This window comes from Accipiter gentilis, chromosome 20 (assembly GCF_929443795.1).
Source record: "Accipiter gentilis chromosome 20, bAccGen1.1, whole genome shotgun sequence".
In the NCBI taxonomy this organism is placed as follows: domain Eukaryota; kingdom Metazoa; phylum Chordata; class Aves; order Accipitriformes; family Accipitridae; genus Astur; species Astur gentilis.
In genome coordinates, this window is record NC_064899.1 from 22,381,860 (window position 1) to 22,403,293 (window position 21,434).

At 42.4% G+C, this 21,434-nt stretch overlaps 1 long non-coding RNA gene across 1 annotated transcript in view; it reads left to right on the plus strand.

Moving 5' to 3' along the window:
* The first annotated feature begins 1,275 nt into the window (after window positions 1-1,275).
* LOC126048728 (uncharacterized) overlaps window positions 1,276-21,434 on the plus strand; it is an 80,719-nt gene continuing 60,560 nt past the window's right edge. The window contains exons 1-2 of the long non-coding RNA XR_007508959.1: window positions 1,276-1,499; window positions 3,700-4,005. This is a non-coding gene — a long non-coding RNA (uncharacterized LOC126048728). The remainder of the gene's footprint in view (window positions 1,500-3,699; window positions 4,006-21,434) is intronic.

The window sequence follows — 21,434 nt, forward strand, 5'->3', positions numbered from 1 at the left end:
TTTTGGGTGTGTGTGTGGGGGCCGCTCTGCCCTCGCCTTTGTTTGGCGCCGGGGAGGGGACCCTCGGCGGGGCCCAGCCGGGTTCTCCCCCACCCGCGTCCCATCCCGTGGCCCCACCGTGGCGCGGGGGGGGGGGGGGGGGGGAGGGGGTGGGAAGGAGGAGGAGGAGGAGGAGGAGGAGGGTTGAGGCGGAAGGTGTCTCTCCAGCCTCCCCTTCCCTCCCTCCCTCCCAAGGTGAGTCGCAGCTCAGCTCCGCGCTTCTTTTGTCTCGGGGCGAGAGACAAAAAGGGGGGAGGCAAAAGGGACACCCCCCCCCCCCTCCTCCTCCTCCTCCTCCTCCTCCTCCTCCTCCTCGCCAAACTTTCGGGGGGGACCTCGGTGGGACCCGAGGGGGGGGGGGGGGGGACGGGGGACACGGGTGAGGGGGCAGCCGCCGTTTCCACCCGTGGTTCCCCGTGGGGGGTGGCCGGAGGGCAGGTGAAGGGGCCGTGGGTGACACCCCCCCCGCCCCATGGTCCTCTTTCCCTTTTGGTTTCTTTGGGACCGATGCGGTCGGCCCCATCTTTGCGCTTTACGCAACAGGTAGGGATGGCAGGAGCTGGCCGCAGGGAGCCGGGGCCAGGAGCTTTGGGGGGGGGGGGGGGGGGGGGTTTTTTGTTGTTACGGTCTCTGGAAAAGTGCGAAGGGGAGGAGAAGCAACAGTCTTCCCAAATTCCCCTTCAGTTGTTTATTTATGTACTTCCCGTGTCCATGCAAAAAGGGTTCGTTTCGCAACTCCGGAGGTTTTTCTTTTTTCGTTTTTTTTTTTGTTTTTTTTTTTTTTTTTTTTTTTTCCCCCATCTCCTTTTCTTTCTTTTAAACTTATTTTTCTTTACGTCCTGCGTTTGCCCGTTTCGTTCCGGGAGATCAAACTAACCGAAACCAGCTACCCAGAGCCTTGTCCTCACTGACAGTCGGGGGAATCCAAACAAAGAGGTGCATCTACCGGAAATAATGATTTGAGAGATGTTTCTCTCCCTTTCCACCCCCCACCCCCCCGCTTTGAATTAATTCCCCCCCCCCCCCTTTTTTTTTTTTTTTTTTTTTTTTTTTTTTTCCCTGCGTCGTTCAGTTCGAGGGAAGTTTTACGCCGGAGCCGGGGTGGAGAAGGGATGGAGCAGACGGAAAGTTGCGGTGGGAGGAGGCGGAGGGGGGGGGGGGGGGGGGGGGGGGGGCTCTGCGGGACCCCGGCTGCGCCCGGGCCGCGGGGGGAGCGGGGGAGCGGGGGACCTGCCGCCGCTGCCGGTTCTTTGTCTGCTCGGGCAACTTGAACAAAAGGAAAAAAACTCGGATGAACTCTCCATCTCTCCTCTCCCGGGGTTAGCTCATCTTCGGCAACTTTATCCGGAGAGATTTATACAACTTTCTCCGAGCTCTCCAGCAGCTCAAAAGCGAACAGCCCCCGCTGGATGGAGGCTGGGGAGGAAATTCGGGTTTCGCAGTTTTAAAGAAAGGAGAAGGTACGTTTGGATTTGGGGTTTATTGTTCTTTCTCGGCTCCCTGCCCCCCCCCCCCCCCCCCCCCCCCCCCCGCGCTCTGGGCTGGGAGCGGGCCGGGCCAGCTTTTTCTTTGTACTTTTGGGAGCACATGCAGGTATTTTTTGGGGAGGGTGAGGCAGTCATTCCGCCCTCGGTACGGTAATGCAGGCTTGGGGGGGGGGCACTACTGGGTGTGGGGGGGGATCCTGCCTCCTCCTTGTGCCTGCTTTGTGTTTTGTTTGAGCGGTTTAATTTATTTCTTTGGCGGGGGGGGGGGGGGACACACGAAGTGGGCTCGGAGAGCTCGCTGGGTCGGGCTGTGTTTTTAAAGACTTGGGACAGAGGAAAGCTGAAGACGGGGGAGAAACTTCTTGGGACTGTAGGGAGTCCTGGGGGCCCTGGCCAAGGAGGGGGGGGGGGGGGGCTGCGGGGCTGGGCAAGGGCCCAGCAAGGGCAAAGTGGGGGACACACACCCCACCGAGGGTGACACTTTGCTGCTGTGGGACCGTCCCAGGGGAGCAAGGTGCGCAGAAGTGCCCGAGGGACAATTTTCGGAGGGGAAGGACCAGAGGGAGGACTTTGTTCTTCCAAATGCGTCGATCATAGCGGAGGGGGCGAGCGGGAAGGGTCAGTCCAGGCTGGCCCTTCCTCGGCTGGTCTTCGCCCGCGCAGCGCGGTCCGCTTCGTCCCTTCGAGAAAGCCGGAGTCGCCTTGGGTTTTGTTCCATTCTTTCTCATATTCGCGCTTTCTAGAGCAAGCACCGCAACTTCAGAAAACTTACTCGTGTGCTTTTTGTACTTTTCTTAATTATCTTGCCTAATTTAGTGTCTTGTTATTTCCCCTTCCATTTTCCTACGCTATGCAACGACCACCGCTTTTCCTCTTTTTTTTTTTGTCCCAGTCCACTACTTTACCTTTCCCCTGTTATTTTCTTCTCCTAATGTGCCAATTGTCCCTCTCTCTCCTCAGAGCTATCCGTTTCAGAATTTCTGAACTCTCTACTTTTCCACTTTCTATTGTCACTCGTTCCCCTTCTTCCTGGTCCCTTTCCACCTATTCTTCTACCTATATGCTTGCTTGCATTCCCCATGAAAAGCTTCTTTAACTAGGATCTTTTTTTTTATGCAGGCGTAGATACACTCAGGTTTCCCCTGATGTGAAGCAAACATAAAAACTTCTTCTCGTTCCCTTTTCTAAAATTTTTCTTCTGTGGTCTGCCCTACATGCACGTTACTCAGGTATGCAGACAGAGCTTCTAGCGAAAATTCTCGTGCGTCCACCAATATTCACCTTCTCCTTTCTTCTTGTCGTAATCTCTGTGCACATATATCTTCCAGTCTCTAAAAGCTGCTCCTAGTTCCTCTCCCTTGTCTTTGGTGTAGAAGTTTGTTCTTTCCCCTTTCCCCCACTCCAGCTTGGCAGACCCGATGCTGTTCTTCACGTCGTTATACCCTCCTGTGCAGAGTACTCAAACTTTTCTCTCCATTCCTCATATTCCCCTTCCCAAACTAAGCAAAAATTTGCTGTTGGTACTTCTGAAGTAATGGCACGGCAGGACTCCCGGCGTAGACAGGCATGGGTTTGGCTGCTTTGGCTTGCTTCTTGCTGGCCCAAGAGTCAACACTGGTGCTCGTTGGCCAAGCCCCGGCTACAGTAGCACAACTGCTGGTGGAGGTGCCGTGGGGGGACACTGAGCTGTGGCTAAGGGGAGAGGAAACATCACCATTAAGTGCTCTCCTCCACCATCCTGCTATGTTTCCTTCAAAAGGGTTGATGAGTTTTATTTTTGCTACTTGGGGCTTTTTTATTGACGTACTCTTTTCATGAGCTTTGAAATACCTGCCGGGGCAGTTGAAGAGCCTTCATATTACCTTCTTTTCCTGTCACTTCGGTGCTTTCTGTAATATAAGACTGTACAACATGTAGAGAAATATGAAAGCCTTTTTCGTAACGCATTGAAAGTACAAGGGTGACAGCATCCTGCTGTTACACTCCAGCCTGGTGATGTTTTTAAAGTGAAACGCCGTCACCAGGCTTTGGGTTTAGGATGTGTCTAAAACTGTGAAGAAATACGGGTTTGAAATTATTGAGAAGAATGTAACTTTATATTGGTATGTTAGTCCCTGAGTGGTGTGGGAGCGTCACTGTGCTGAACTAACACTTCTTCCTCTTATTTGAACAGGTCAAAACGTGCTCGTTGGGAAGATGGGATGGTTGCCAAAATGCCGGTCTGTGATGGGTGCCATATTGCATTATTCTTTGAGTGGTGGAATACAGCTTGGGATTCTTCAAGGGTGGTTAATGTGGTACAAACTGTACCGTACAGCTGCTGAAGGTCCTAACCGTTTGGATTCATATATAACTTAATGGCCTCCTGGAAGAAGTGGAAGAGCCTCTTGAGGAAACTTGAGGAAATTGTGGAGGATGCTGCTGAGACCCGTTTGGATTATGTCAGCATCTGACATCAAGGTCCTGCAGCTGGTGAAAGGTATGCTTCTCTCCGGTTGCAAAAATACGGTGTCTCGTACATCAAAATACTAAGCACGTCGTCTTTGTTTTAAACAAACTTGCTTTGTAACCTTTTATTGGTTTTGTCTTTGCCTTGCTGCTGACGCCTACCAATAGTTTTGAATGGTGTAATCCGACAGAAATGCCTTACTAATGGTTTGGCAATGTTTATATCTTAAATGTAGAAGGAAAAACTGAACTTGAAAATATTTTTCTTTTCTGAGTTAACTGATATTTTCAAGATAATGACTTCATTGGGTCTAGGAGTGCTTACCAGCTCTAGAAAATCAGACTAGTTAACTTTACAAAAAAATAAGTTAAAAACAATTTAAAGAAAGCATTTTCCACAATTATGATCTTCCAAATAGCCAACTTTGTTTAAAGACATGTTACTATTTTGAGTTGAACTCAAGAAAACAACTTTCTATTTTTTAATCTCTCTTCTTCCACACAGCAACAAAAATCTTATGGATGGCTTGTATGAGGGAGAGAGCAAATAGAAGTATTTCACTTAAAAATTCAAGGGATTCTTTTGTTTCATATGTTTTTAAAGTTTTGATTTAAGGCTTCTTGTGGAGCGTGTTTGCATCCTGAATGTCAAAGTACTGTGAAAGTCTACTGAATGCAGACAGTGTTCAGTTTTCTTGTTACTGTGTGAGATAACCGATGTACAAAAATGAAATGAAAACTAGTGGAGAGAACAAGCTGTTCAAGAGTTATTAATGAATAAGAAATTATTCTTGAATTGAGATTAAGTGTTAATCCAATGGTGGGGAAATCATTGAGCCCCTTAGTGAACTATGAAAATTGTAAAGCACATTTTACAGCTATTAAATATCTGATCCTTTTATAACTGTTTTGTGCACTTCTTATTTGTAGCTGAAAATGAATGACATGAAAATAGTTGGTTTTGCTGCATATTTCAGCTCATCTGATTGGTTCCAGCCTATACCATATGTAGGGCAGGCAAGTATTCATAATCTTAAGAAAAGTGCTGAGCTGGCTGGCCTACTTTAGAGCAAAGTAGAAATCTGAAAGAATAATCACTTGTTATCCTTTCCAGTTGTAAACAGAGATACAAGAAGCAATACGGTCCTAATTTCCTGGTTCTGACTGTTTTTTTAATAAAGAGCTACTCTTAGTTTTCTTGATTATTGAGGATAAGCTTTTTGTTACGTACTGAACGCAATTGATGTACATTTAATTTCCATTGTTAGTATTGTTCTGCACTTATACTTTTTTGAACTTTGCATGACTTAAGTTAAGCGTATGAAAGTCTTTATTTTGAAGTCTCAGAAAAGGAAAGTCTTAGGCTGTTTGTGGAAAGAGGAAAAAAAGAATAATAAATGGATCGTGCTGGATAAAAATATTTAGAGCTGCTATCTAGTGTCATCTTGGAAAAGCAGCCCAGTCATTACGTTTCTGCATTTAAAGGAAACCAAAACTGCAATCCTTTTTCCTTTCTGTGCAGATTTTCTTCTTGTTCAGTTTCTTCTCAGGCACTTGCTACTCTTTAGGAAAACTAAACTGGGCAGAAAAGGCACACTTCATTTATCTGCATGAAAGCCATTCATTTTCATCAACACTGAAAACTGAAGTGAATTTTTACTTAATGTAAATAGAAGCAACTCCTTATCTTGGCTTAATCTGAGAGTTCGTGTCATCATTGCTGTAGGATTCAGGATATATTACGTAAATTATAGATATATTTCTGTCTGTTTATACCTGGAACATTTCAAACCTTACTAACGTGGTGACAAAACCGTTAAGCTTTAAAGAGGGAGGGGACGCGATTCATCTGTCTTCAAATTTATTTGGACTATTTCCAATAAAATGCAAAAAAGCATTCTCATGTTTGGAGATCATATCTGCAGCGAGAGGAAAAGTAGAGCCAGCTAGGAAAAGTTTAGCGCAGCAGTTCCCAGCTGGTAGGCGTGCTGCGCCGTCGGAGGCGAGACCCTCGCGGGGTTTGCACGGAGACAGGCAAAACGCTTTTTTTTTGGGCCCTGGCTGGGATGTCCCCCTACCTTTCTCCTGCCAGCAATCCCAGCAGAAAGGGGTGGGAACAGCAGGGGACGGAGGGAGGTTGTGGGGAAGGAGCAGCACTTGGGCACTGGGAGGGGTGATGGGGAACACCTGCCTTAACTGGGGCTGGAAGCAGCCCTGGTGCTTTTGATGGGGGCTGGCTGGGAGGAGTTTGGGAGCTGCTGCTCGAGAGGGAGGTTTCAGGTACGTGAGCCCTGATGCTGTGGCTCTAAAGTGGGCGAAAATGGTTGTTCCTGTGGTTTGTCTCTGGTTACGGTTGGGGCTATGGCTTGCTTTGCTTGTGACTGTCCTGGAAGGTGATGGAAGTCCTCGTGGGTGTCCTGGGAGGTACGGGCTTGGGGGTGAGCGCTGAGCTCCCCCTCGCAAGCCTACCCTGGGGTGTGGGGTTGTTCAGCTGACAGAACTTACACCTAAACCAAATCCAGGCAGTCTGAGCAGCGGTTCCTCCTTTGAACCGTGCTCGCAGTGAAGAAGGTCTTCTAGCCAACGTATTTTGTCGCATGAGAAAGCATCTTGCTCCGTGTAACTGAGGTGAGAGTAACTCTGGGCTGGGCACGTCTCAGGGCAACGGAGCACAAGTGCAGAAGGGATTTAACAGGCTGCAAGAAGTGTTTTTACAGCATGTTGGGGGTAAGTGAATTGCGGCGTTGGAGCGGTACGTTGTGAGGAATGGGCAGAGGAGAAAAGGGCAGGTTTGGCAACTTGTGGATTTTTAGGTAGCAGAGGGAAGGGGTGGTATATGGAGTAACTTCCTATCAACAAACTTCTAGGAAGGTAGAAAGGAAAATGCCACAAGGACTTTTTTTCTTTTATTGTTCCTTCCCTTTAGTCAAAGTATTTTTCTGTGGGGGCATGAATTCCAGAATTCCCAAGTGAGGTAGCTATTTCTGTAGACCTGCATGTGCCCCGCTGGTTCCCGATACCAGGTGGAGCCGGGGTGGTCTCCTGAGGGTCTGCTGCCGTTCACCCCTCCGGTGGGACACCCCGCTCCTGGCCATGCAGGACAAAGGAGCTCCCTTCTCTGGAGGCTTTACCAGAGCATCCTCCTTTGGGATGCAGAAATACAGTTTGGCTCTTGAGTAGAGTTTTGGGAGAAAGTTTTTGGAAATACGATTGTTAGTCCCTGAAAAGGCTCCCGAGCAGTCCAAAGAGTATTGTGCAATTATGAGGAGGATGGCGTGGTAAGTAGTGACTTTGCACTCCTCACTGGGAAGGTGAGGTAGAAGGTGTAGGACGGGGCATATTTCCAGAACGGAGCTGGCTTTGTAGCTTTGCTTCCATAGAAAATGGTATTGATACATGTCTGTGGGTTTTTTTTTCATTTGTTTTAGGTTTTTTTTTCCACTTTATTTTGCTCAATGCTGGTTGAATCTCATGTGCTTAATCATATAGCTTCATATAGTAGAAATCATAATAGCAAATAAGACATTGTCTTTTTTTTTTTTCTTTTTTTTATTTCTCTGCTTTCACTTATTTGTTGCCTTATCAGGTAACTTGAGGTATAATACTCTCACAGAATGAGTATAAGCATTGGAGTGTGGTTTGTTTCTTTTCAGCTTGTGTGAGCAAATTTTGTGAGAGAGGTAAAAGCAAGTTGACCAAGGCTGGAAGGGAAGAGCTGCCGCTTGAAATCTGGGAGCAGTGGTGGTGGGGCTTACAGCCCCCCATTCTATTACAGTTGTGATTGAGAAATACTTGCATGAAAACTTATAATGAAAAGGAAGCTTCCAACATGTGAGCTGCTTTCTGTAAAATGCTATCAGTTATGTCAGGACAGAGGCATATGGTGTCTGGAGCAGTGTTCTTTCTCTTGATTGGATTTATTTTATGTAGCAAGAAGCTTTCCAGCTCACTAACGAATTCAATTCTGATTTTTTTTTTTTTTCTGACTTGCATTGTCATAACATGAATTTTATCACAAACTGTTTGTGAAGCCTGACGTAGGATGCTATTGTGCTCGATACCTTGACCTTTCCTTGATTAAAATGCATAGACGTATTTGGGGTTGGTAGGAGGAAATGGATAAGCTAGGGGGATTAGGAATATTTTAACACAAAATTAATTGTGTTCTTTGTGTGAGGACAGGGGCAGTACTTCCCCTGAAAGGTTATTAGACTACTGCAAGTGTGGATTCTGTATCCGTATCTATGAATATTGTAGATTAGTAAGAACATAGTGCATTTAGTTCTGTACAAAGAAGAAAAAAGAGAAAAATGCTGGTACCTAATCTGAATGGGCATGCTCCTGCTAAACGCATTTTGTACATGAAATGAGTTGCCTTAAGTCCTGCACGGGGAGATGAGTGTGGTGTTGCTCTGGATGTCGGCATTACTTCTCCTCTGGAGATAAGAAAGCAGTGAATTAGAACCACGAATGTTTGCATGGGACTCCTCGCAGGCATGGGAGGCGGGGGGGGGGCGTGCAGGGGTAAGGCACCGGGTTGTCATAAAACCTAATAAGTGGGCACCGGGAGCGGGTATTCTGGGCTGATAAGGATGGAGTCTGACGTGATTGTGAGCCGTGATGATGGGTGAGGAGAGGAAGCGGTGAGCTCTCTTGAAAATGAGGGCTAGTTGCTAGTGATTGATGCGATAGGGAAAGGAGAGGTGGATTTTGTGGGAACGGATGAGCAGCTGTTTGTCATAATTTATGTGTCTGGAGGCCTGTGCCATCAGAGCATTTCTAATGGGAAAATGCAGTGAAATCTTTAAACGGCCCTGGCGAAGGTTATAAATATCTTGGGGATCGGCAGTACTGGCTTCTCTTTGGTGTATGACAATATTGTTTCTGTTTAATGCTGTACAAGGAAACAAAGTTAACTTTAGCTTTGAATGTTTTGAATTAAACTTGCTGCCAACATAGCTGCAGCCTTCAGTGGAGGATACAAGTTAGCTGCTTCTGTTTGGCTTTGCAGTACTGCAAGGCAAAAATTCATTTAGGTAAGTGGTTCGGGGATTGCATATGTTGTTTTGAGATTATCTCGGAGGTGAGACTTTGTGTGGCTGCTCGTTTAAGTTATCTTTCAGAATTTGTAAATGGGGTTTTTTGTTAGTATCAATGTTGCTCTGTGCATATGCTCTGAAAATAATAAGTTGTGATGGCTCCAGAATACCTAAGAAGGTGCCCTAGATTACGCAGCAAACACTGAGGTGTATCTAAGCAACTCACTGCATGTTGGTGTAGCGCCACACAGGGCGTTAATTTAGACCTGTAAGCTACTTTAACTGTGTAATGGTGCTACCGGACTTGATCTGTTAATTGTTGCTGCTGAGCTTGCGTACGATGTGGCGTCAGCTCTGCTGGTGCTGGAGCTCGCCTGGGCTGGTGGGGCTCAGCTGTGCTTCGTAGAGAGGCTGTTTTTAAAGGCTTTAGGCTTCAAGTGTTGGAAATTGCGAGGGTGTTGGAAGAGACGCTCTTCCCCTCACAGAAGGTGTGTAGCCTTGGTAAAAACCAGAAGATAAGGTAGATGATGAAAGGTGTGCTATCTCTGGGGCTTAAGTTTGCCATATTCAGAGATTTATGATGCAGTATAGGCTGTAGCTGTATTCATTCAAGCTCCTGGACTGGACCTGTGGAGCATGTTTAGGCATGGGTCCTTACTGGAAAACAGACATTGGAAGGAAGGGTGGTTCTGGTTTACAACTTCATGTTTTCGGTGCCTTGCCTTTTTTTGTTTATTGAAATTCATTGCACTTGCAAAAGAATGAATGAAACAAACATAATTCTAAACCCCGGTGCTTGTTCTTCATCATGTAGGTATCCTTCAGCTTCAGGATTTGTATTCGTTATTTTTTTATAGTCTTAAGTCTATGCATTATGTAGCTTTATCTGTCTAAAGCTTTCCTTCTGTGTATGGTTAAAATCTGTGTCCTAGATCATGGCTTGGTTTATCAGATTTGGATTAACTGCGATTTCTTCTTTTCAAACAGCTTCTTTTCCCATGGTATCAACACCTGGTACTTGAATATTCATCACCCATCTTCAGGAGACTTTGATGCATGAGCGTTTCTAGTCTAATTTAGTTGACTACTTCAATGCGTTGTGAAAAACTTTGTTTAAATTGAGAGAAAAGTTGAGTGATTATTGCTTTTAGAGCATAAATGGGAGCACAGCTTGCAAAAACAAATTAGCTGTCCCTGTAAAAATCTATATTGTCAACTTAGTTACTCTCCATACATCAGCTATGGGAGTTAGCTAGAGAGGGTTTGATGTATATCTCCTGTGGGAATTCCAGCACTTGGGCAGTGGAGGAAGGGGGCTATTAACCTGGTATATGTTCATGACGGCAGTTCACCTAGTAATAGGACTGAAAAGGAAGTTTTAAAGGCACGATAAGACAAAGTTGCTCCCTCTTCCCAAAGAAATGGACAATTTGCTTAATGTCTGTTGAGATTGGTTTTGGACCACAGGATGCCTCTAGATGTGAGATTAATTAGGTGCTAGTTTATTTTAAATATTTTCTTTAAACTCATACCTTCCTTGTACGCATTTTAGTGCATAGTAGCTTAAAACTAATACCTGAAATGTTTTCATCAGCCAATTTGAGTTACCCAGTGCACTTTTTTCCTGTTTAGCCACCAACATTTGAGCTGCTGTGTCTAAATCCAGTCATCCAGGTCAATTTTCAGCGGAGTGAAATAATAGTTGCTATTGACTTCAGTCATGATACGGACCACTGGGTTTTTTGGGAAAGCAAGTCAGACACCAGAGCCTCTGTGTGTGTGTATACACGTACATTACATGCTTATGTTTTAGACACAAATATATACATACGGACATGTACACATGCACACCATACAGTCCAAAACCAAAGGTGTGGTACCTGAGGCAGCTTCATGAAGGAGACAAGTGGTTTTTCTCATTTGAAACAGTGTCTAGTGCATTCCCAAACCTTGCTTCTGTTGCCTTATGTCGGTGGTCTTCTATGCTGTGTTCCCTTTTTGTTTTGTTTTTTAGCTACTCAAGACGAAAGACACTCCCTGTTCCAATTTACCAGTTTGTTTCTTAAAATACATCCTGCATGTAAATTGTGATCGGTCAAAAAATGTATAATTGAAAAGTGTCTATTGAATTAGTAGTGACCAGGCATATACTGAAAGAATTCACTGTAATCGGTTGTAAAACACTTTACCTCAATCTCAGGCATACTGCTCACTCCTCTTCCCCCCCAAAAGACACTACTGAAAAGCAGCAGGGCATATCTGAAGTGAAGCTATGACAAGTGCTAAAAAAAAAAAGAGTTTTTTCAACTGATAATCGATCTGGCTTAACTTTTTAATGTGTGTATGTATATTGTATATACGTATGTATACACCCATGTTTGTTGGTTTGATGGAATTCATTGCTTTAATTTATGCACACTGTAATAGTTGTAATACTTTTTTTTATATCTGGTTTTAACATTGTCAGTAAGAATTGTTGTGAGTACCACTAAAACTATGTGTGGAATGTTACTTGTTGTGGACTTCATGCAGGGTAGATGTATTAATGGCTCTCTTTTGAGACAAGTAAAAGGATGTTTGCAAAGAAAGACCAGAACCATTCCCAGATTGATTTCTTTGCATTTGCAAATGCAAAGAAATCAATCAACTGCTTTGACCTTGGGTTGTGTGTTGCAGTTGAAATAGTTTTTGCCCTGAATGCTGTTGCAAAAGGCAGTAAGTTAAGATATGACGGATCAGAGCAAGAGTAGGACAGAAAAGAGGCAGAATAAGAATTCTTGTGTGTTTTGAGATTTGTCACCCAGGGTTACGTATCTTGAGTCTTTTCTTAAAGTGTTGGTACAGTCCTGCAAAGCATAGTTGGGCTGTCTAATATCTGTGTAGGAGAGCATATTCTAGACATTGAAAAATGTCTACAGCATTATTAAAAATAAGCATTTGCAGACACACTATAGTCTGGTGATAGTTTCTGAACATGAAGGGCAGGGGAGCTCTCTGGTTTGTTGCTCTGCTAGATCAGAAATGGTGTATCTGAGTGATTGTTGCTAAATTAAAGCAGTGTGTATTCTAGGCTTCTCATTGCTTAGTATGACTAGTGCTGTGCAAACACCCCAGAAATTGCCAGAAGCCATTTTGCATGTAACATTTTCCCTTATTTTCTGCTGTGGGCAGTGGTTTATGGCCATGTCTTTGTGTAAGAGGAGTAGGGTGTCTTTATTCTTTTTATTTATTTTGAATGCTTCCAGGCTGAAGAGAGCTATGAAGTAGCTGTTCTTTCAGGTCAGTGCCTGGATTAACTTCTTGGCAAAAACTTGTTATGGATCATATACTGCCATCACCACAAAACACTGTCAGTGAAATAGGCTATCTCTAGTTCTGCTTAGGTAAGATCAGTTTCTTCTGCAAAAAAACCAAAAAGAGAATCTCTCTGGAGAGGCAGAGGTTGAATGTGGTATAATAACCACTTGCTAGAAAGATATGTGATAATAGTTAGCTTTTGAGGGAGATGCAGCCGCTTAGCCTGTCTCTATAAAGAGAACCAGGGTGCCCTCATTGGAAGAATATTAGTGTATCTGTTGGACAACAAATGTTGTTGTATGTATTCTTAATGAATTTTGACTTAATCTACCTCTTGTCTTGGTGTTCAAAGATGAGAAACGCAGAGTCTGAGGAAGAGTGCCATGAAGAGTTGATGCCTGCATTTGGGTGTGGGGCCATACTTGCTGTATAGCAGAGCTGGCAAAATCTATAGGCATTACTGGCTGTCTTATTTTTGTTTTTGTTTTCCAAGTGGGAAGGGGAACAAACAATTCATTAAGCATAATAGAATATTTAATTTTTCTTACAATTTTTGTATGGTTCTTGTCCTGTCTTGGTTCTCTAACTCTTGGATTTAGAGTTGCTATGCTAGCTGCACATACCTTATTAATTATGCTGAAATTGTAATAAGTAGAAATTGTATTTGAAAAAGTTCAGCATAAGAATTCTGAATAGGTTAATATTAATTTTAAAATGAAATCTCATACTTCAAGGGTCAGAGTCTTTTGTCTGAGGAGAATTATCAGTATAGAAGCTCTCTGTATCTTTAACTGAAATGGTCTCTAATTTATGCTTGATTCTTCTGCTAGGTTAATGTTAATTAGTTTAACATATCACTCCTAAAAAATGTCATAGTTGAGTCATTGTGTAGGTAACAAATCTTGCACTGGCTAGCAATGAAGAAATATTACCTCTATTAAAATCCACACTTAAACCGTGGGAGTCAGTAAGGACTCATGACATTTTGCAGTCATCCAGCTTAATGCATTTTAATGCCTTCAGTGGTGTGAGGTTTTTTCTTGGGGGGCTGTGTGGGGGATAAGCAAGTGAGGCAGAGCTTTCAGATTATGCAGTGCAGTAGATAGTGTAACCTGTGCCAAGTGAGAAACCTGGTAGAAATGCTGGCTCAGGCGGAGGTTAGGGCTGGGTACTGTAACACTGATTTAACCTTAAAAAAAAATATATATATTTATCTGTCTGGTGTTGGTTTACCTAAAGACAGCATACATAAACAGTAGCAAAAAAGTTCACATCTGTTTAGATTCAGAACCCAAGTAATTTGTTATTAACACTACAGCTAAACATTTACAAATACGCATGCTTGTAATTAGCTCAGTAGTTTTGTCCATCTCTGCCCTGAGAGAAGCATTAGAACTGGGCCTATACTGGAAGGCAAATTTCAGTCATAACTGTGGAGTGGTTAGTGTGACTCCTTAATCCTTTTTTTTCTTTTTTTTTTTTTTTTTTTTTTTTCCCCAAAATAATTCCCCAGCCTCCCAGAGGAGGTGATGGTGTGGTGCTGCCAAAACAGCTGTGAGCCTGTGCTGATTCCTGGTGTCCTGTTCTGCTGTTACGGGAATTCCAGGGTATGGGACTGGCAAGGCAAGTTAGTCTGATCAAACCTTTAACCAAAAGATGCCGCCCACATTTATTTATTTATTTATTTAAACCATCAGTGTCTGAATGGTAACGAGCGATTGAATTGGCGTTTGAGAGTGCTGCTGCTTTCTCTGCCTGAGGAAGCCTGAGTGAGTGGGAAGGTCTCCAGTCAGTGGAGTTTCACTTGAACAGCACAGGCAGGCATGGTCAAGAGACAAGGATTTTGCATCAGAAATGTTAATTTGAAAATGTTTAAACCTCCCCCGTTGCTAAAGGCCGTAAGCGCTTCCATGGCACAGGAGCAAGGCAGTCCCTCCAGTACGTGGCGGAGAATGTCTGAACCTCTGGAGGGCACCTACCAGTGCATCTCAGAAATCACAAACTAACCAAACAGATGTATTTGCTTGCAAAGCGTGTGTTTGTTTCCCTGTGAAGCAGAAAACCGTAGCTTTGTGGCCACGTAAATGTGATGAGGTTGATCTGGAAAAAGAAGGGTTACCAGGTTGTAATAAAATGCAAGCAAGCAGCCAACATGTTCTATCATCTCATAGTCTGAATACTGGAAGAAAGTAGGTTACCTCTCTAATCTTTGTAAGTATCCTGCTAAATTCAGTGTTTCAGATCAGAGAAACGGCTGCTTTGCAGCAGGTGGAGCTGCCAGAAGAACAGGAGCGTTCTTCTGCTTCCTTTCCAATTGTGGGAGCATTTAAGCTCCTTTGGACTATTTTTACTTCTGTCCCTCAGTAAAAAGCGAAGCTGGTGATTATTTGTTTTGGTATGAAGGTCCAGTGAAGTTTTGTTCATAAAAATGTACCTTTCTTGGACATCCTGCCTTACTGCTCGTAGCACTGTTGTGGTTTTTTTGAGTGTCTCGGTGTAGTTAGGTGTGATATAAGATAACTATCCCTTTGAAGTGGTTACAATCTTCCATGTGTCACACTGACTGCTAATGAGATACGAACACAATAGTAGGCAACTATGAACATTAGGTTTTCCTTTAGCTGAAGGAGACCTCTTTCTATGAACAGGGTGCTTTTAAGGTGCCGTTCTCCTGAGATGGTTTTACTTTTAGCTCCCTTAGCCATTTGCTCATTCATTTGCAATTATGAATTCTGGTTACCACAAGAGTTGAAAAATTGTAGCAAATGAGTGACTTCTTTCTGAATTTGCTTCTCACCTTGGATTTGCATTAAGCTTTCAGACTTCCTTTAATTTTAAGCATGAAAACTGAATATATTACAGTAATTTTATTAACATCAAAAGGCTTCAAATTGTTCACGTGTAGCTCTTAAAATTTATAAAGCAGCATTTTAAGACTTTGAAATTCTTAACAGATGCTCAGCTATGTTCTCAGTATTTGAGCTTAAAGCAGAAAGAATTTAACTCAATTATAATAATGTAAACCTTTCCCCTTTGCTTTGCATAATTAAATATTTTAATTTACATAGCACAGAAGTTTAACATTCCAAACAGGGTAGATAAGCAGAAGAAAAAGGCATACAAAGATGCATCTTTGATGCATGCAGAGTAGTAATGCACTTGCTGGTAATCTTACTGCACTTATTATTAACAACTTTAACTAGAAATCCAAATGCAAATTCCTGTGAATATGGATTGTATTTAATATGTGATTTTTTAAAATTTTTTATTTTTTTTTTTTTTTTTTAATTGGGTCCATCTCCTGAAATAGTAAAGTACATTAGAACTGGGGCAGGAATACAGTAACCTTTATATCTTCTTTTACTCCTTGTTTTAACATATTAATTAGTAGAACAGGTCTGGGGAAAATTAAGGTTTCCCTTTATTTGTTTGGCCAACTTATGTGGATGCAGGTGATGGCTTGAGTGTACCTGTGTGGAAATCTGTGATCCTGTATGTCTCTGATTTACAACTGGTGTTGGAAAAACTATACTAGAGGTGGTTATTATGATCACCTTGAGTAATGCTGTGTATCAGAGTCACCAGCCTGCTGTCAGAGTATTATCTCTGTGGTATAAAGTGAAGCACCAGGTGTTTTGAGGGCTACAAAATAGACCCAAGATCTGCAAATAAACAGCTGCACTTCTTTAAACTACTGCTGTTTGTCATGTCCATATCGGCGAAATGTATCGGACTGAAGTGAATCTTTGCTGTGTTTCTGAAGAAAATTAGTGTGACTTTTGTTGGCTAGTTTAATGTCATACTTGAATCTTCTTGAAAGTGGGAGGATCAGTGATGTTCTCCTGTAATAAAATGGAACACTTCTGATTTTTATGTTTCTGAGTTCTTAAATTACGTAATACATCACAGATTACACCAAAAAATGTGTGATTAAATATAATTGTGTAAAATAAGAGAAAAAAGCTTGCTTTTTTTGTTTGTTTTGTTGTTTTTTTTGTGTAGTGCCTTTTTGTTTGCTTACCTGGTGAAGTTTGAGGGTATGTGTCTTGGTTTGGTTGAATGTCATGCATTGAAGCAGTTTGGAGGTATTTTTTCTTGACATTTATTACATGTGTCAAATCTCAAATTCTTAGTGCCAATATGTGAATACATACAAAAATGCTATACAGTAGAATTAAGAGAGGATGGATTTTTAGACAAAGCTTAGAGTACTAACGCTGTTTTCAGCATAGGGATTTTATGGCATATATCAAAATACAAAATAAAGTGGAAATCCAAGCAAAAGGGAGAGCAACTGTATGCGTTTATATGCGTATACATGTGTTGCGGGAAGGGGGAACTTAAAGGAAGTCAGTATGTTTATCTTTCACCTTTTATTCACATTTCCTGCAGGGATCCTTAATTGGTGAGCTTTGGGAAATTGCTTACTTGCCTTTCTGGGGTTTTCTGTCAATTGTCTGGGTTTCTTCCATTTGCACATAGATTTTTCTAGTGCACTATAGAAAGCTTTGTCATCTTTTTTGCTTTGTTTGATGGGAGTGAAGATAAGAGAGCAGGATGTGGGTGAAAAAGAATGAGAATTTAATTTCCAGTGTAGCAAAATTTCATGTCCTAAAGCTGCTTCTGATAGACAACCTTTTAATATAATGAGAGTGGCTGTTTGCTAAATACAATCCAAGAGTGTAGGTTACTTGCTTAAAGAACAATTGAAGTTACAAGGATCTCATTAACTTTGATGTTCATATAATCCCAGAAGCCTGTAACAATGCCTCTACTCTTGTTTTCTTTTCTCTTGCCTCTAACATCGGTCATTGGGGAGCGCTTACATGTTCTCGAGAAGTCTTTGGGACCTCTGAGCACTTTAAAGACAACTTCTATTGGTAGAAATGCAACTGGAGACTGTGTGGTGTTTTCTTAGTTTTCATCATTGTTCTTTTTGCTTTAGCTGTTAGGTATTTTGCCAGTTCTCTGTTGCATTCTTGCTTTATTACACTTGCTCTACGTATCTGAAGGGTCATGAGAAGTTTGCATTATGAAGTAGCTACTTAGCTCAGGAAATTGTAGTATTCTCTAGATTTTTGAGATGTTTTGATGCTTAGGAGAAAATGGTGGGGTTTTGGTTTATAGCAAGGTAAGTGTAGCGAATGTATTGGAGGTGTCAGTATTGTAGTCAGATAAGTTATTTTTGTATATGAGGAGTAAACATGGTTCTGTGGGCTTGGTTTCCTAACTGGATGTCTTAGGCGTATTTCCCTCCAGTTGGTTTTCTGTGTTATCATATTCTCTCTGGCTCTGTTTCTGTTCATTTACAGCTGGATTTTACTACACTGAGGCCTCTGAGGTGAGATAGGGGATTGTTTCAGCATAGAGTTAGGCATTTATCTAACTCTCTATGTGTATGAGGTAGGATTTGGTTTCTTTTGGTGGTAAGAATCCAGTGCAGAGAACTGTATGTGGAAGACGGGGAAATACCTTCCTTGCTTACTGGATTTTGCTCACAATTAGCTTGTGCTACGTGGCTTAATTTACTAGAAAAGTAGTGTGTTGCTGCTTTACTAAGGCTTTCTCGCTCCCTTTTCCTATTCTTGACCTTGTCAAAGACTCTTAAAGTAATTGTGTGCCCGTTTCTCATTTAAAAACTATACGAAAAACCCCATACCTGATATTCTGAAAATAATATTGGAATATTAGGCCTGGGAGTCCCTGGAGTACAACCATTTATTTCTGTGGTATGTGCGCTATTTCTCAGGTTTGTTTTTGTCCAAAGGTTTGGGGAGCGTCTATGCACTTTCCACTTCCTGAGTCATTAATGATTTGTGGATGATTGGGTCCAAGTTTAACTATTTGCCTGTAATCTCTGGGGATTAGGATTCCTAGATGTTTTAATACCAGGGACTGCCGTTAGAAACTGCAGTGAATAAGCAAGTCCTGATTTATGTGCATTTAATTAATCCTAATGCCTGGGACTTGTTCCAGTAAATTCACACATCTGGGTGAGTGCCCAGGGTTTTCAATGAATTCTTACAATTTGGGTATTGACCTTTGAGGGCTGGAGACTAGAATCAGGGTATCATCCACATAAAACATAGTTCTTCTGTGGGACCTATTTTAGTATTTGTTAACATCTCTCAGCCCATGGCTCTGATTATGTTGGAGAGGGGCAGGGCGAGCAGGCATTCTTGCTCTGATCTTGGTTGAGAAGTATGATTTTTTTTCTTAATGCAGTTTGAAAATCAGACCCCTCCACAGCAGTTTAATCCAATTGAGAGACGGTCAGTGTATCTCATTTTCCTAAGGACTCTGATGGGATAATCCCAGGTAACCCCATCATAAGCTCTTTTCAGCATCTGGCGATACCACTGCTGAGTGCTGTGATACTGCAGGTGACTTGATTAGTTGCTTGAGGTTGCCTTGTCCAGGTCTGCATGTGATAAATCTAACCCAAAATATTTTAATAATTTTGAGTGCGAATTTATTCAACTTAAAAAGGGAGCGGTGGGGGGAAAGCGGAGTGAAGTATTACTGCAGTAGAAAATAGTTAGGACTGTGATCCTTGTGATAATTAAAGTTGCAATATATTTGAAACATGCTCAGCTGATGGCACCTACCCCTGGCTAGGTTATAGTGGACATAGATGGTTTTTTTTCACGGCTGTAGGACATAGGCATCCTTTCCCTGAGCACATTGCAGGGGCAAGAACGTTTGCTTTGCTTCTGTAGTTGGATCCTTTTTCCTCTGGACTAAGAGATGTTTCTGAAATGCAGGGAGGACTTTCCCTCCCTCCACACCAGTTGCGTGAATGGGAATGTTAATGTCATTTGGGACTCTGTCTCTGTGGAGTATCTGGGCAGAGTGTTACATCCCTCTTTGAGGTTTTTCTTTCCTTTCTGTGTGGTGGGAATTTGATTTCTTCCTTCAGTTCTGATCATTTTTCTGTAAGAGGTTATAGACAGTCCTCTCTTGTATAAAATTTCTATGTGGGAGCTGTTTAGTCATTATACCAGGATTTTTAGTTTCAGGTGGGGTACTTTGGCAGGGTCTAGATCTCAACTTGTGTGCTCTTTGGTCAGGATTTCTGAGTGTTGTGTGTGGTGTGTTGTTTAGGTTTTGTTTGTTTGTTAGGTTTTGATGTGTTGGGTTTTTTTGTGTGTGTGTTTGGCCCCCCCCACCCCACCCCCCCCTTTGTAATATCATTGTTGGAACTGGAATCCTTGAAGGTCTCTGGTTTGCTGTGAATGAAATCCACAAAGTCAGTGCTTGGGAGGAATGAGGTATCAATTCTCCCCACCTTTCCCTGTCCTTTGGGAGAGGAAGTCTCAGTGAACATCTGCATTGGCTGGGGTTTGCATAGTCTACTCTACAGTAAACTTTACATGTTTATTTGTACCTACAACTGCTTCAATGGTGTGAATATAAAAATGATATTTTTGCCTACCTATAAAAGGAAGGATATACAGCATTGGTAAGGAGGGGGAAGAGCTCAGAGGCAGGAACAGTGATACTTGGTCAAACAAAGTTTTGTCTTTTTTGGGGAAAAAAGGAATAACAAATGCATTAGAACTTTTTTTAGTGGCATATCCGAGTGCAACAGTATGCACAAAGACAACGACAATGTAATTGGTAGTTCAGGAGCTCTATTGTAGGGGGTATAAGTGGTTTGATTAAAGGCTGATACGCTCAAGATCCTCACTGAGCTGTTGTGGGTGCTTCAGGAAGAGCGTGAGAACAGGGCAAGTTTGTATTTATGCTTTCACGGTTTCCAGTGATTTATTGCTTGTGAGCCTTGGACTTGTCTGAGTGAAAGTGTCTTTGTAGTTAATGATCATCTGAGGATTTTTATTCCCACCACTTTCTGAGCCAGTGGGACTGGTAGTATTCACAGTACCCAGTGGCACTGAATCCCACAATGGACTTCACATGAAGAAATCTGCTTTCGTTTGGTTTGAACCTGCTACGAGCCGGGTTCCTCCAATGCCCCTCTGCTGTTGTAACAGAAGATGTAATTGTTTCCTGCGTGTCTTCCCCTGCCAGCTAGAACCTTGCAGAACTCTACATTGTCTCCCTCCATGGCCTCTTTAAAGAGGTTATACGGCTAAAGGAGCCACACATAGGAGCTGTCTCTTACCTTTGATTATTTCATCCTTTGTTCTGTGTTTTCTAGTTCTATTGTGTCCTGTTGAAAGAAGAAACCAGGTTTATGTAGTGATACAGCTTTTTTTGTTTTCTTCCTTATGTATTCCATAATAATAATACTTGATAGCTTTCTTTTTCCTTTTTATCTTCCTTTTGAACTGCTACTAAGAATTACACTATCTATTAAAGCAATCTATTGTTGCCCCAAAACTTTGTTCCTTACTGGTAGGTCTCATGGCTGTCTAAGTAAAGGAAATACTAGGTGTTCCCTGTCGTCCTCCCACTCCACGTATGTTTTATTGGTTTTTATTCAATTTCATATATAACTTAAATGCTGTAGTCACCGAAGATGTTGAAAACTTTTTTTTTCCTTCAGAGGTTAAAGAAGCACTCATCAGAGTAATGCTGAAAAGCTGTAGCTCCTCCAGAGGTGTCCCAGCTGACAGTGCAGGCCAAGGAAGAGCTGGAAGGGCTTGTTCCTCTGGGAGTCAGAGAGCAAGTACAAGAATCAGTATAGTAGGAATAGTCTGTCCTTGCTGTAGGTAAAAAACACAGAAACTTCTTTTTATTTTTGTATCTAGTAGAACTAAATAAAACGGAGTATTGTTTACTGCTTACAAAGAGATATTGGCGGAACAGAGGATCTTAAGTAAATCTTCTGATTGTCGAGTTGTTAATTTTTTGACAAGTATTTGTGCCAGCAACTTAGCACGTGGCTTTTTGCATGTTTGCTGTTACTTTTTTTTTTTTTTTAAAGGTATTTCCCTGTCAGCCATAGATTTACTTTTGGCTCCTGATAGTTTCACAAGCACACACAAAAAAAAGCAAAATAACTCTCATGATACAATCAACCTAATTCTTTCATATAGATTATATATCCTGAGGATGAGAAAGCAAGCAACTAGATGCTTCAAAGTGCATTTTGGAAAGAGCTAGCATCGCTGTCCTAAAGCTGTGCCAAAGTCAATGAAAATACCTTATTTCTTCTCTG